The 13595-nt window shown below is 42.2% G+C and overlaps 1 protein-coding gene across 10 annotated transcripts in view; it reads right to left on the bottom strand.

The window, feature by feature from the left end:
• The window catches only part of FOXP1 (forkhead box P1), a 611760-nt gene that overhangs the window by 98324 nt on the left and 499841 nt on the right, over nucleotides 1-13595 (bottom strand). The window contains exon 1 of one of the 10 annotated variants that reach the window (XM_043886580.1): nucleotides 7506-7636. The exons of the other annotated variants lie outside the window; for them this stretch is intronic. The gene's annotated coding sequence lies outside the window, so the exon portion shown is untranslated. Of the gene's footprint in view, nucleotides 1-7505; nucleotides 7637-13595 lie in introns of those variants that run through there. 10 annotated transcript variants of the gene reach the window in all.

Here is a 13595-nt window from a genome sequence, read left to right as displayed (position 1 = left end):
TGCTACAGGGCTCATGCCTTAACTAGGAGTTCAAGCTAATTCTTGATTTCTTTCTTAAATGACAGTTTAAACGCAATGCAAAAAAAAAAGTATCCCCGATACTGTAACTACCTTAACTCTTTGAGTATATAGAAATGAGTATGTTTTATGAGTTAACAATGAATCATAGAAGGCAATTTATGAAGAACGAGAATGATTCCGTCTAGCTGCCTTCAGGGATCAGAAATTCAAATTAAACTTCTGGCAGACATTTAAAGAATGCTAGCATACAAAACTGAATTTAAAACACACACACACACACACACACACACAGAGTTAACACTCTTCAGTTGAGTTTCAAGAGGAAGTCAGGAATTAAAAAAAAAATTGCTTGATACACTGCTGACTGATAGCGGGCGGGCGTGGCCCACCCCAGGTGCACGCAGACCTGAGCTCGGCAGGCTGACCGCCGCGGGGGCCACGGGGCGCGGTGGCGTGCGCCCGCTGCTGCCTCCCCAGCCTCGGCCTCGGCACCAACAAGTGCTGGGGAGAGCTCATCCACTGCTGTGGAAATGCTCCCTGACACAGTTTTCTTTTACTTCCAAACGGCTTTTATAGCAGCTGAATGCTAGAAGACTATTGAAATCATCTGGCTTATTTTTCCCCTGCATTCTCAATGGGGAAAGGTAGGTGGGGGGAAGGGGATAGTGTAAAAAGCAAACAAGTAAATAAAAACACCCGCAGAAACAATACTTTTATTTCTAATCCCAGAGACAATTGGAGGAATTGGGTGGGAGGGGAGATGACACAATATAAATACTGAAAAGAACAAGTCATCCTTTTTTTTCTTTTTTCTTTCTTTCTCTTCAGTTTACACTCAATGTTAACTCTAAGTCAATGCTGCCAGGTATAAATACACAGAGATCTTGGACATGAACATATTCTCATAACTGCTATGGGTACAAATATTGCAAATGTAAAGATAAACACACTTAAAATACTGTTGTATTTCCATTTCTCTGCATTAAGAATTTAAAAACTATTTTTTGTCTCTGGTTATTCACTTCATGGATGTCCCAAGGAACTGAAGTCCTTTCCAGATCTGAGGCTCTACCTGGATGATAACTGACCAGGTTAGGCAGTGTTACTTGGTTCATTAAGTCAGAGCAAAATGAATTAAATTAGAATGTTCCACAACATCAAAGCAGAACGAAAGAAAATGGCTCCCCATGCAAAAAAAAAAAAAAAACCACACAAAACCAAAAAAACAAACAAAAAAACCTATGTCACATTTGACATGATCATACAGAAGCTAGACTGTGTGAAAGAAAAGAAACAGCAAGCCCCCCTCCAAGAGAGACCAGTGTTCATAATTAATAACCCAGTGGATACAACTGATATATCACCAAACAAAAAAGTTAGAAAGCTTCTATCTATTCCCCATGGTATTTAGAAAGAAGGAGGAAAACACACACACAAAATCCCCCAAAAGCCACAGACACCATGTAAGGTAGCTGTATCATACTGGAAAGAAAATACGTTTCTGACATAATATTTCAGTCTTCAAAAAAATTTTTAAAAAGCATGCTATTCATGTGGAAAGTATAATTCTGTTTCATTATAGAATTCTGCTTTTTGTATAACTCTTTTAGGCTTCGCTATTTTGCCACAATACTGTACAAAGCATTAAGGCAGGTAATGGTTATTATATTAATGCAAAATCATCTAAGTAGTCAGTCATTAGCATAACTGTTCTCTCAGTAACAATACAACCACCTATTAAAATTTTAGGGGAAAAAAGACCTCTTTAAAATGCAATTAGCATTTCATTTTTTATCATTTTGTTTATTACATTCTATCAAAAAGGGCTATCCTTCTTTCAAGAAGAATTGTATGGCCAAGACTTGTCTGCCAATCAGGAGTTATTTCAGGTTATCAAGCCTAATAAGCAATCTCTAGCAACATTCTCCGAGCTCTTCTTTTGTCTCTAAATTGTAAAAAGTGGTATAAATTCATATTTGTTTACAGCACAGGCATTCGTGAGACCTCCACTGCTCTCCCAGTTCCCCACGCACATAAGGTTACTCACTGACTGCCGGTGTAATTGTTTTAGCTCTAATAAATATCAGCTTCATTTGCATAAAAATGTAAAGTTTACATGAATTAAATCGCTTCCCCCATTAGTGACTGTTAAATACAGGAAACAATAGAAGCTACACATGAAAATAATCATCCAATAAGCCCTGATCTTTTCAACCTGTCAACTATTATTATTATTATTAATATTATTATTTAAATACAGAAAAAAGCCCCTCTTTCCTTCTTCAGTCTCTTTCTCTTGGAAAAGGGATAGAAAACAATTTAGTGCACATGGATCAAACCTGCTATGATAGTTTATATTAACAACAACGAAAATGGTCTCTTAGGCCTGCAAAGAGGAGGAGAGAGAACTATTCCAAGAAGGTACCTCAGAAAACATTTTAGCCACAGTCCTGAAGAAAAAAGGAAGAGGCCTTGGCTAAATAAGCTCAATTATATTGAAGCATTATTCAAAAATAGTGCAAGGGAGGGCAACTGTATCCATCTTATTTGACACACACAGAGGATTAGAATAAGGAAAGACAACTCGGTGATATGGTTGTAGATCAACAGATACTGTTAGATGAAGAAAAATTAAATGTTGATCTTTTGCACATCGCACATTTTCTATAACTAAGAAATAAATTGACAGATCTTCACATTTTAACCAGCACTGAAAATATAATAGAGGTGCTTAACTACATTTTTATTTTTTATTATTTACTGAGATGGAGGTGGGGATTTTAGTTGAATTTGAACATACAGGTAGGCCAAAATTAGATCATTCCAAAGTTTTTAAGACCTGACTTAGGGTGCAATCACCTTTTTTTTTTTTTTCTTTCAGAATTACAACTTCTGTTTCTCAAAATATGTAGTTTCCCATGCCAATTTCCAACACGTTATCCATAACAATTAAACTAAAGGGTACAAATTAGATTCTAATGAGAAAACATCAGTTGCTTCTCTGACAATCTCACCATTCACTGATTTATTCCTAATGAAGACAAAGCCCAACCCAAAGCTCCTTACGTGATAAAGGACAAAACATGTTCAAAAACGCCTAGTAAAAATCAAGGCAAATGGGAAAGCCAGACCCACCCTCATGAAGTGGTGTGACAATTAGAGTGATTGTACAAAAAGCCATCTTCAGGACAAAGTAAAAGAAATTAAGCTGCCACAACTGTAACAGGTTAGATGAAAAAAATCAAAATTTAATGTATTCTCCCCTGTGTCATCTTGTTTTGTCAAGACATCAAATAGAATTGGGAAGTACAAAATAACAAGCCCTTGAGAAATCACAGAAGCCGACCTTTTTGATGTTGTTGATTTACCTTGTTCTCAGTTATTTGAACAATGATGTTTCAGATTTAAAGGCCAGATAAAGCTTAAAAATTAAAATATGATACCAAGGTATCCCCAAAAAAGTGCACCCTAGCATTTAGCCTGCAACTTCATTGATTAGCTGCTTTCAACCAGATTTGAAAAGGAGGTACAGTCCGTGTATTCAATATTTATTTCTCTCATTCTAAATTAATTTCTCTTCAAAAGCTGCCAGGTTGGAAGAAAGACTCAGAGATTACTCCTACAATCCTCAAGTCGAGGCCCAGTTCAGGTCTTTCCAGATAATTCAAGTTCCCACAATCTGCAGAGGACTGTTCAGCTAAGAGGTAACTGAGTTTTCTCTTTTTAAAAAGAGTAAATAGAGGTGAATATAGAAAAGCCATTTATGAGGAGGGGGAAAAAGTACTGCACACTTTGAAATGACTCAAACCAATGTCCAGAAATACCATGCTGCTGCCAAGAACAGAAATCTTTCACCAAAGAGCAACAAATTCAAATTCATCCCCAAATCTAGCCATGCAGGTATACACAAAGTACATTCCTTCTCTGCCCTCAGAGAGCTACAGAGTATCAGCAACATGACCAAGTCTGATATATTTTGTACAAAGATGGTATATGATCAATGTGTCACTCGATAGCTTTCTCAAGTTTTACGTGTAGATGGCTGCTTCCACCACAGCACACATAGCAGTAAAAAACAGCTAGCAGTAAATAAATAAATAAATCTGTTTAAAAGGCACTAAAAGGAAATAACCAAGTATTTACAATCACTAGGAGAATTTGTAAGATCGACTAATAGCTATTAGCTATTAAATTACTCTAATTCCTTGTCATCAAATTCATATGCATTTTAACACATAACAGACACACACACACACAGACACCATGCATTTATTTACTCGAACCTTCTCTGGTCAACTGTTGCTGCCTAATACTCTTGCTTATAAATCACACAGTCAAACAGAACTACCTGAAGTGGATTCTGACTACTCTATTTGTCCAATTCCTAAGAGGATAGCTATCCATTTCTCTTTAGTGGTGTTCATCTACAACTAAATCACAAAATAAATTTATTCAATCTTCTTTTTAGCCAATTCAGATTTTATTAACATTACAGTTGAGGCTCAGACGCTGGTCACACTACCATTTCCTGATTGTCTTAGAAGCACTGTAGCTCCAACACACTTCTGCCACGTTAGCCAAAATAAATCTGGAATTTCATTGCTTTTAATTAATCTGGATTTTAATTTCACTGTACCTTGCAATTGTGTGGAGGTTGGCTGAAAAGTTGCAGAACTGGTCAGTGTCATGAAAGAGTTTATCTTTCAAGTGACAGCTCCTGACAACGTGCAAAGACACGGTAGTGATGGTCAGGGTTTTGTTTTTAAGGTACATCTGACTGCAAACAACAAAAAAATTCAAGCCAACCATTCCTATCATAAGCTTTCTGATGATTTATGGTTTACCAACTGAGCAAGGTTACGCAACACTGCATGCCTTTAGATGCATTACTTCAGCTAGTTGAGATTTAATTAAGATCACAGCCTCTAAAATCCCTGTCAAATGAAAATTCAGAGAAGACAATACACTCTATAGCTTCATGCAGAATGTTTCCATTCTGGGCTGTGGAAAAATATGAGTTAATCTGTGTTTCTATGGCTGCAGACAAAAGTTCACTAATTTTATTTTCTTTTGACACTTAGGTTGTTTTCTATTGTATATGTCATGATATCATTCCCTTCCAGAGAAGGAAGGAAAAAAAAAATCGAGAGTGAAACACGTTGCAGAAAATGCACTTGACATTATTATCCGACATTATCATAGCTTAGCTATGATGTCATCACAGCTTCATAAAATTGGTCCATGCTTAGGGGAGTTTCATTTAATGAAATATATCTATTTAAAAACACAACACAAATGGGAAATCTACCTTCCATGAATTACTCAAGATTAAAGAATTGACATGTTAGGTTCCTCATTTCCTTAACTGACCAACTTTTTATCAAATGAGCTGCATATATGGTTAGAAAAGAAAGTTCTCGGGGCAAATGAGAGAGCATAAAGCCCATTACTTTCATTCTGTAAGTACTCCTTACGGGTAACACACACACACACACACACACACACACACACACACACACACACACTTAACAGACTTCTTACAGATTGGCATTGACCAATTTTTTTTTTTTTTTTTAAATTATGATCACGTGGCCCTTTACCTAGTCCAACATATTTTTATTTGCATCATCTTAATATCTGGTTGCTTATCTCATGCCTTAGAAATGACAGGTGCTCGCAGTCTTGCTCTTGACAGGCCACTACACAAATAACTGTCTTGCCTGAAAGGGCTAATGCAGTACTAATGAACAATAAATCAACTTTGATTATCAAGTGTCAGCCCAATCCGTTTTCAGTTTGGCTCTATCACATCCTAGAGTAAGTCAGCCAGTGTTTCTGGGTAGGCAGTCTGTATTTTGGTTTCATTTTTACACACTTTTCACTGAAATGTGTCAAGCAGCTACAAAGAATCAAGTAAAATAGAAGCAGACCTTTTTTCAATGTAAGTGAAGGGCATCAATTAGGAGAATGCGCTTCTGTCTGCATTCGCTTCATTTCATGAGGAGTCTTAACATTCGAGAGAGCCTTGTATTCTTTTAAACGACAGCAACAGCACAGATCCTAAACTAGAATCCTAATGTGATCATGTTTGAGGTTTCTGACAATGACATGCTAGCTTGAACACTTCACCACATAAACCACCTTTGACTGCACATTCCTCTTGGAAAATCTATTACAAACAAATGAACAACAAAAAGCAATAAAAGGTCGCTACTAAAACAAAAACTTCGCTCGATTTAAAGTAAAAAAGAAAAGCTCTTTATAACACTGACTTCTTAATAAAATAAATGTAACTTATTTTTTCTTAAGCAGATTAGTCATTGATAGTATGATTCACATTTCCTGTTATCAGGCTTAATTTTTCCCCCAAATGTGTCACTTTCAGAATGTTGGAATCTATGGAAATTAGGTGATTTGCATTTTTAAATTGGCTTGATTAGAACATTTGATCTGTGTGGACAAGAATATAAAATTAATAGATATTTTACTCTGAACCGGCAGGCCTTGAAGGAGTTAATCCCAAAGAGGAAGAGTCTATATGTACTTTGCTCTAAAACTTTACCACCCACTTCCTAAAGGTCCCCTCCTTCCCATCACGACACTTGGGGGTGGGGGCGGGGGCACAAGAAAGTCTCCTTTCCACTGACCGTCCTTCAGGCAGTCTGACAGTTGAGTTTGCTACATTCAGAGACCGTTCAGATGGGAGCACCCCGTGGCAATTCCTCAGTCGGCTGCGCGTCCTAACCCAAACCCCACTCACTACTTAACCAGCAAAGTAATGCAACAGAGGCTGAAACTCCCAGACCTGCCGGGATACCCCTCCACCGGCCTGCCCATTCTGGCCTAGGGCTTTATTCGTCTCCCTTCCCCCCCGCCCCTTGACTGTGTGTGAACTCCTTGAATTTGAACGGCTAAGCTGAAAATAGCCTAGACAGATATAGAAACAAACTATCAGAAGCAAAGAAACATCCACACGGGTTACACTGAGAGGGAAGGCTCCCTGTATATTTCACACGCTCTGAAAGTGACATAAATCACACCCCAGAAACGTCCCCAGAAAGGAGTGATGGCGAGGGCTTTACCAAAGTGGCTGCCTGAAGGCCAGACCGGCAGAAAACGAGTCGCAAACGAAAAAAAAGAGCGAGCGAGAGCAAAACACAAGCAGGACTTCCTCCAACTCTCAACTACACCCCACCCATGAGCATTAAAAAAAGGGAGAGCGGGCGGGGGTGATCTCTCTCTTTCAGGACCCACAGGCCTGGAGCTGCTTCTTCCCACCCTTCCACTCCCTCCTCCGCCTCCACTTCCAGAGCGCAACTCCCACCCAAGTTGGTAAACAGCGATGGTTATTATTATTTTTTTCCAAAAGACTCAACTTAGAAACCCTCGGGCGCTCCTGCCTTCCCCAATGAGGCCCCAGGAAGCTGGCACCGCGGAGCCCGGGAAGGAGAGCAGAACGGCGAAGATCAATCATAGGGACCAACCTGACACTCTCCATGTAGCCGCCAGGCGCGCGGAGCCGGCTCGGGGCGCCCGCGCGGGCCGGGCGTGGGGTCCGGCGGCCTCGGCGTGCGGGCGGACTGCACGCGCGCAGGGGCGCTCCGGCTCGCGGGCTGACAAGACGCGCCGCGCCGCGCCCACCCGCCCCGCCCTGCTCCACCAATCACAACCCGCCTCTAAACACCCCGCGCCGCGCCGCGCCCCACACAATGGGCTCCGCGGCCCGTGCCCCGCGCCCGCGCCCCCGGCCCCCTCCTCGCGGCAGGTGAAATCACTCTCTGCTGAAACCCGGCTTTTGTTTCGGGAGCAACTCCGCTTAATTGCTGTTAACCCTTTGACCCGCCTCTGGCTGACGTCTGGGAAGCCGGGCGCGGCGCGCGTCTCTCCCTCCGGCCGGGGCTGCCGGGTCGGGGCTTTTTGGTGGGGTGGCGTGTTTGTTTCCTCTTGGAAACTGACAAAGAGTTGTCCCGGCCTTTCAGAGCAACCCGAGCGGCAAAGCAGGGGAACTGGCGCGCCCGGGCGCACACCCCGACTGCTTGGAGCAACTGTTGAGAATCGGAAGGGGATGCGGGGCTCAAAGGCAGCGCCGGAGAACTTCCTCGAAAACGGCCTTTGCGGGAGAACTTTCGCTTCGCGCCCTGGGGTTAACCCGGCCTTGGCCTCTTTTTTATCCACCCCCCCTCCCTTTTCTTTCCTAGAGTCGGCTTCGCCAAAGTGTGCTCGTGCGCGCAGAGGAAAACTAACCCGACACGGGGGTTGGAATAAATAACAACCAACGTGCCTTGTCGCTGTACCAAGCTACTTCCCCTCTAGAACGACAGCTGCTGAAGCAAGCATCTGCCACTCGTTCGCTAAGAAATAATTCTCTAAATTCCTGTCTTATTTATCCAACAACAGCAACAGCACTGGCTACTCTCAAGGAGCACTTGAAGATGACCTCTGCTAGAAATAGTCACTGCTCTTTAAAGCTGAATACAGTGTGAGGAAAAAAAAAAAAGTCACCAATATGCTAAACTTTTTTGGCTCAACTGGCCCGGTTTCAGTGCCAGGTTAATTTAGTCGCTTTCGGCAGCTCTAGAAATCACCTCTTTAATTTACCTTTGTTCAATTTAGAGAAAAACTTTTGGCCTATACTTACAAAACAAGACTGTATCGTTTTTATTTTTCTCAAAATATTCCAGGCAAAAAAGTGCTTGTGACATCAATGTGTTTTCCCTCAATTAAAAAAAAGGGGGGGGGGGCGCCCACAAATCCTAACCCAGTAATTTCAGTTTAACTTGAAAGTATTTTTCCATTTGAGGTGTTACTATACACCAGAAAGCATATTGATAATATTTCCAATCAAGCAAATGTCTGAATTTCAATCAGGTCAGCTGGGGAGCAAGCAATTCCCCCCTTAATCTGGCAGCAAAAGAGACAAAAGCGCCAGTTGACTGTCAACTTATGATCAGATGTTAAATGGGTGCAGCAGAGACGTGCTCCACCCTAAAGTGTTTTTGTGTCAGATAACAAATTTATTAATGGGATTTTTCAGGTCACAAAAATGTGACCCCACCCTCTCATGAATATTCAACAGAGAACCAAGGGCGGTCTTTTTTGGGGAGGGGGGCCTTAAATCTGCCAGTGTACCATGAATCAGTAGAGTTCTGACTCTTAAAGAGACAAGGCCCTCCTCCTTCAGTAGGGGCTGGCAGGGCCCCAAAGAGAGGAAATAAAAATATAGGAAGTTCTCTCCAACCAAGGCACAGTGAGAGAGGAGAAATACTCATTTCAAAATCCACATGTGATTTTTTTTCAATGGTATTAAAATTCATTAGCGATTTAATGTCTGTGAACAACATCAGGGTCCCCTTTAAAGAGTCAATTCTTTTTTTTTTTTTAAAGACAAATTCTTTAAGAGACATACATAAAACTCAAGGATGCTTTTACAAGTTGGACTCCCTTCTTGGCAGGTTAGTGTTTAAAAGCTGATTGTCTCCAGGAACATCCAAACAACAAACAAACAAACAACAAATATTACAGACGCTTGTGACCCAGCTGTGGAGACGAGCCTTGCACAAAATAATTAGAGAGTGATGCAACGTGGTGGTTACACAAGTACTAAATTGCATGACGGTGGCATTAAGCACCCTGAGACCACAGAGCAGGGGGAGACAGTGGAGCAGCAGAGGCTCGAAGGCCCCATGGGGAGGTGGTGTTTAGGGGACTGATGTCTGGGACAAGGGGGTAGGGACAGTATGAAGAGGGAAGTGGCTTAGCATATGCAGAGGCCACCTGGAGCCCTTCCCACCCTCTCTCCAAACATGACAGGGTGACTCAGAGACTACTTCTAGGCGAGGAAATGTACCATCAGAGATAAACCTGGACAAGCTTTATACACCCAGGTCACTTCGTTAATTCTGGGCTCTCAAGATCCATTTCCATCTGGTCCTGTCTAGCTGCCCCGTGCCTGAGATTCTGTGAGAACTGGAGCTTTCCATGGCTGGAAAACAATAGAAATGTTAAAAGCTGCAGTGACTTAGGAGACTTAGTTAAGGCCATTTATTTTATGACTGCCAGGTCATTCTGGAAAGGCTGGATCAGAAAGGCAAAAAAATGAAAATAATCAAAAAATAAACCCAGTAGCATTTGCATGTTGGATTGAGGGAGTTTTAGAAGAGTCAGGGGTTGAGGAGGAGGGCTTTAGAATGGGTTACTCCGCCACAGGGGCTCAATGAGCAGTCAAAATGTGAACAGAACTTGCAATCTCCATTTAAGGAGGAAGCTGCAGTTCAGAAAGGCAAAGTGATTTTTTGTTTTTATTTTTTTAAAGAATCAAAGATACCTAGCTCCACAGACCACAAGGGGAAACAAGACACTGAATAGTCCCAGAAAAAGAGAGGCCATGATATTATAAAATGAACACCTGAGAGGGGTGGGGGAAGAGTTAATGTTTAAGGAAGAGTGAAGGAAATGCTAAATGCTGTACTTAAAAATATTTTTGATGCCACATCCTAACACCCACAACAGATACAGCCCTTGTTCAGACACCACATATTAAGAAACCTGTCAGTTGCTAAATGAGTCCATTGTGCAGCTGGCTGTGTACTTAAGGACAGATTACTGTGATCCCACACCAAACTCTAACCACCAAATAACACACCTGGGACTCAAATCATGTATTATATTTGGTTCTGTGAGCCTTAGCCTTGAACGCAGAAGAAAGTGAAAGGTTTTACTGCCCATTCAGAGCTGAGAATGGAGAGCAGGGGTATTGAAGGGTCAGAAGCAGCGTCTCAGGATGTCACTCCCAGGTTCTAATGGATGGCACGGGGCGGAGGAAACAGCAGCCCCACTGCCAGGCCCACGTGGTCCTAAGCTCCAACTGAGGCCCTGCTTTGCCAGAAACTGCTTGGCAATAATCAGAAAAAGGGCATGTTACTGGACACTGGCTCACATATTTCTAGCAACATTGAGAGCAAGACACCTCCTCAGATCAAGTCAGTTATCCCTATCAGGTTCTCATAGGAATTATCGCCAGACAGTCACTCTGCCAGAGGGAGTAAAATAAAAATTGATGAATAATTTGATGGGTTGGAAAAAAAAAAATCAACTTTTTCTTGGCCACACCACCCAGCATGTGGGATCTTAGTTTCCCAGCTAGGGATATAACCCGTACCTTCCGTGGGAGAAACAAGACGTCCTATCCACTGGACAGCCAGGGAGTTCTGAGGGGCCAACATCTTAATTCCCCATCTTCTTCCAGACAGCCCTTGCTTGAACACTTATTTATTTTTTCTTTTCCAGTTACTTTCATGGAGCACCCAGAACATACTCAGAGATGACAGAACTTAAGAAACTGAACCGACTGATTCTGCTGCTATAGGAGAAAATGTGAAAACAACAGGAATACAAAATTGAATGCCCTCCCTCCAGGAAGGGCTTCCTGACCTGCCCAGGGAAGAGAAGTCTCTCCAGAGGAGCCCAGGTTTAGTATTTCTCATGTCTCCAAAGACGGCCAACTGTCAGCCAATTAGAGAAACTAAATTGCAACAGCCATGCCTGATTCCTGAGATTTGGGCATTTGTCTCCAAGGACCTGCCGTTCTTTCTTGATTTAAGTGGTGCTTTTACTTAAAAAAATAAATTAATACATCATCCATCTGCAGGGAGCAAAGGTGGTTAGCTCCATATTGATATTGTTTATGTCATTATCATGTCTATATGGACAATGAAAGCAATTATATTTTCTTCTGCTCTCACTTGGCCAAGGGAAAAGACGGTGAGTTCTCACTCTTGCATAGGAGTTTAAATTTCTCTCCCTGACATCCTCTAAATTGCCATGAGCATCTCCATTTAATGCAACATTTTATTATGCAATTGTTCCTAGTTAATTTCCTAGATACACACCCTGACATGTCAACATCCAGGTAACTTAGGAATATGATGAGTACATAAGGTATAGAAAACATTTACCACCCTCTCCAAAAAAAAAAAAAAAAATCCCTCACTTGAAATGTAAAGATATTCATAAATTGTCACTGGTAAACAAAATCATGTCTGGAAAAGAAAAATGGCCAACATCTATTGCAAACTCTGCATCTGATTGACAGCAACAAATCAATCTCTTTCATTTGTGCTCAAACTATAATATAATCTCGTTTTAATCAAATGTACAATGTATCTGGACAGCTTCCCTGGTGGCTCAGTGGTAAAGAATCTGCCTGCCAAAGCAGGAGACACTGGTTCAGTCCTTGGGTTGGGGAAGATCCCCTGGAGGAGGAAATGGCAACCCACTCCAGTAGTCTTGCCTGGAAAATGTCATGGACAGAGGATCCTGGTGGACTATGGTCCATGGGGTCACAGAAGAGTTGGATGCAACTTAGCAATTAAACAACAAAAAAACAATGTATTACTGGACTGCTTCTACCATAGGACTGGAACTGATTACACCAAGGTGCACAGAAGTCTCAAAAAGGGGCATGTTTCAGGGCAGGAGGGCACTTCCCAAAGAGCTTCATCCTCCAGGCATCAGGAAGGAAGAATCACTATCGCCATCAAGCAGGGATCCTTATTTCCCCTCCCAAGAGTGACAGTGCTGATGACACCCACATGAACACTCTCGATTTTAGGCATAAGCAGAACTGGGTCACTGAACGGGAAAAGAAGAGATGGCTCTTGGGCGAGGAGATGACATTTGAATATTTTTTTTATACGTTTCATTATGTAGAAATCGCTGAGTATCATTTTAAGGCACTGGCCACCTCTAGGCAGGAAAGTCAGTTTTTCCGGAGACCCGAGGTGTGCAGCAGGCCTGCAGAGAGGCAGAGGGAGCATGTTCCATCCTGCCCTCCGAACAATGCTCGCAGGTCTCCCTCCCAGGTCACGCCACCCTCCTGTGACCCTAGGCTGGCACACCCTCCTGTCCAAACCTTCTTTACGTCTGCCCTCTGCTGGTAAGCTTGCCAGGACCAGGATATTTTTGACTACCTCAACTTATTTCAAAGACAACTTTTAAAAGCTGGAGAGAAAAAGGCCATGTAATGAACTATTAACTGGAATATATAAATTAAGATACTTAAAAAAAAAAAAACAGGGAGGAGGGGGCGCCATGGGTGAAATATGGCACCTCTAATGTAAAAATGCACATCCGTCTACTCTATTGCCGGCTGGCTCGGAGCACAGGAGTGCCAAACTCTATATTTTAGCTCGCCTAAGAGAACAACCTGTATTACTGCCAGGCATCTCGCCTTCTCTTTCGCTCCCTCTCCGGGGAGAGGTATGTCAGTGCATTTTCAATAAAACACCTTCTTAGCAGTAAAGGGCCACTGTTCCCACGTCAGTGGTCCCCAAGGTTTCATGATACAGTATATTTAGCTGGCTCACGGCTCAACTTTCCCTCTGGCATTCATAAGACTCATATAAAAGGTAGGGGGCAGGGGAAAGGGAAAAGAAGAACCTCTGTGTCTATCCTTTGTTTAAGTAAGACAACAGTTAACTCTGAGATTGATGAGCTGGCACGAGTGCCCCCCAAACAACGGACGTGCTCTCAGGCCCGATCCCCACGACAGGTGCCCTGGTGTGCGCGCCAGGCAG

This window comes from Cervus elaphus, chromosome 24 (genome assembly GCF_910594005.1).
Source record: "Cervus elaphus chromosome 24, mCerEla1.1, whole genome shotgun sequence".
NCBI classification, from domain to species: domain Eukaryota; kingdom Metazoa; phylum Chordata; class Mammalia; order Artiodactyla; family Cervidae; genus Cervus; species Cervus elaphus.
The sequence above is the reverse complement of the archived record's forward strand: the minus strand, read 5'-3'. Positions and strand labels throughout refer to the sequence as shown.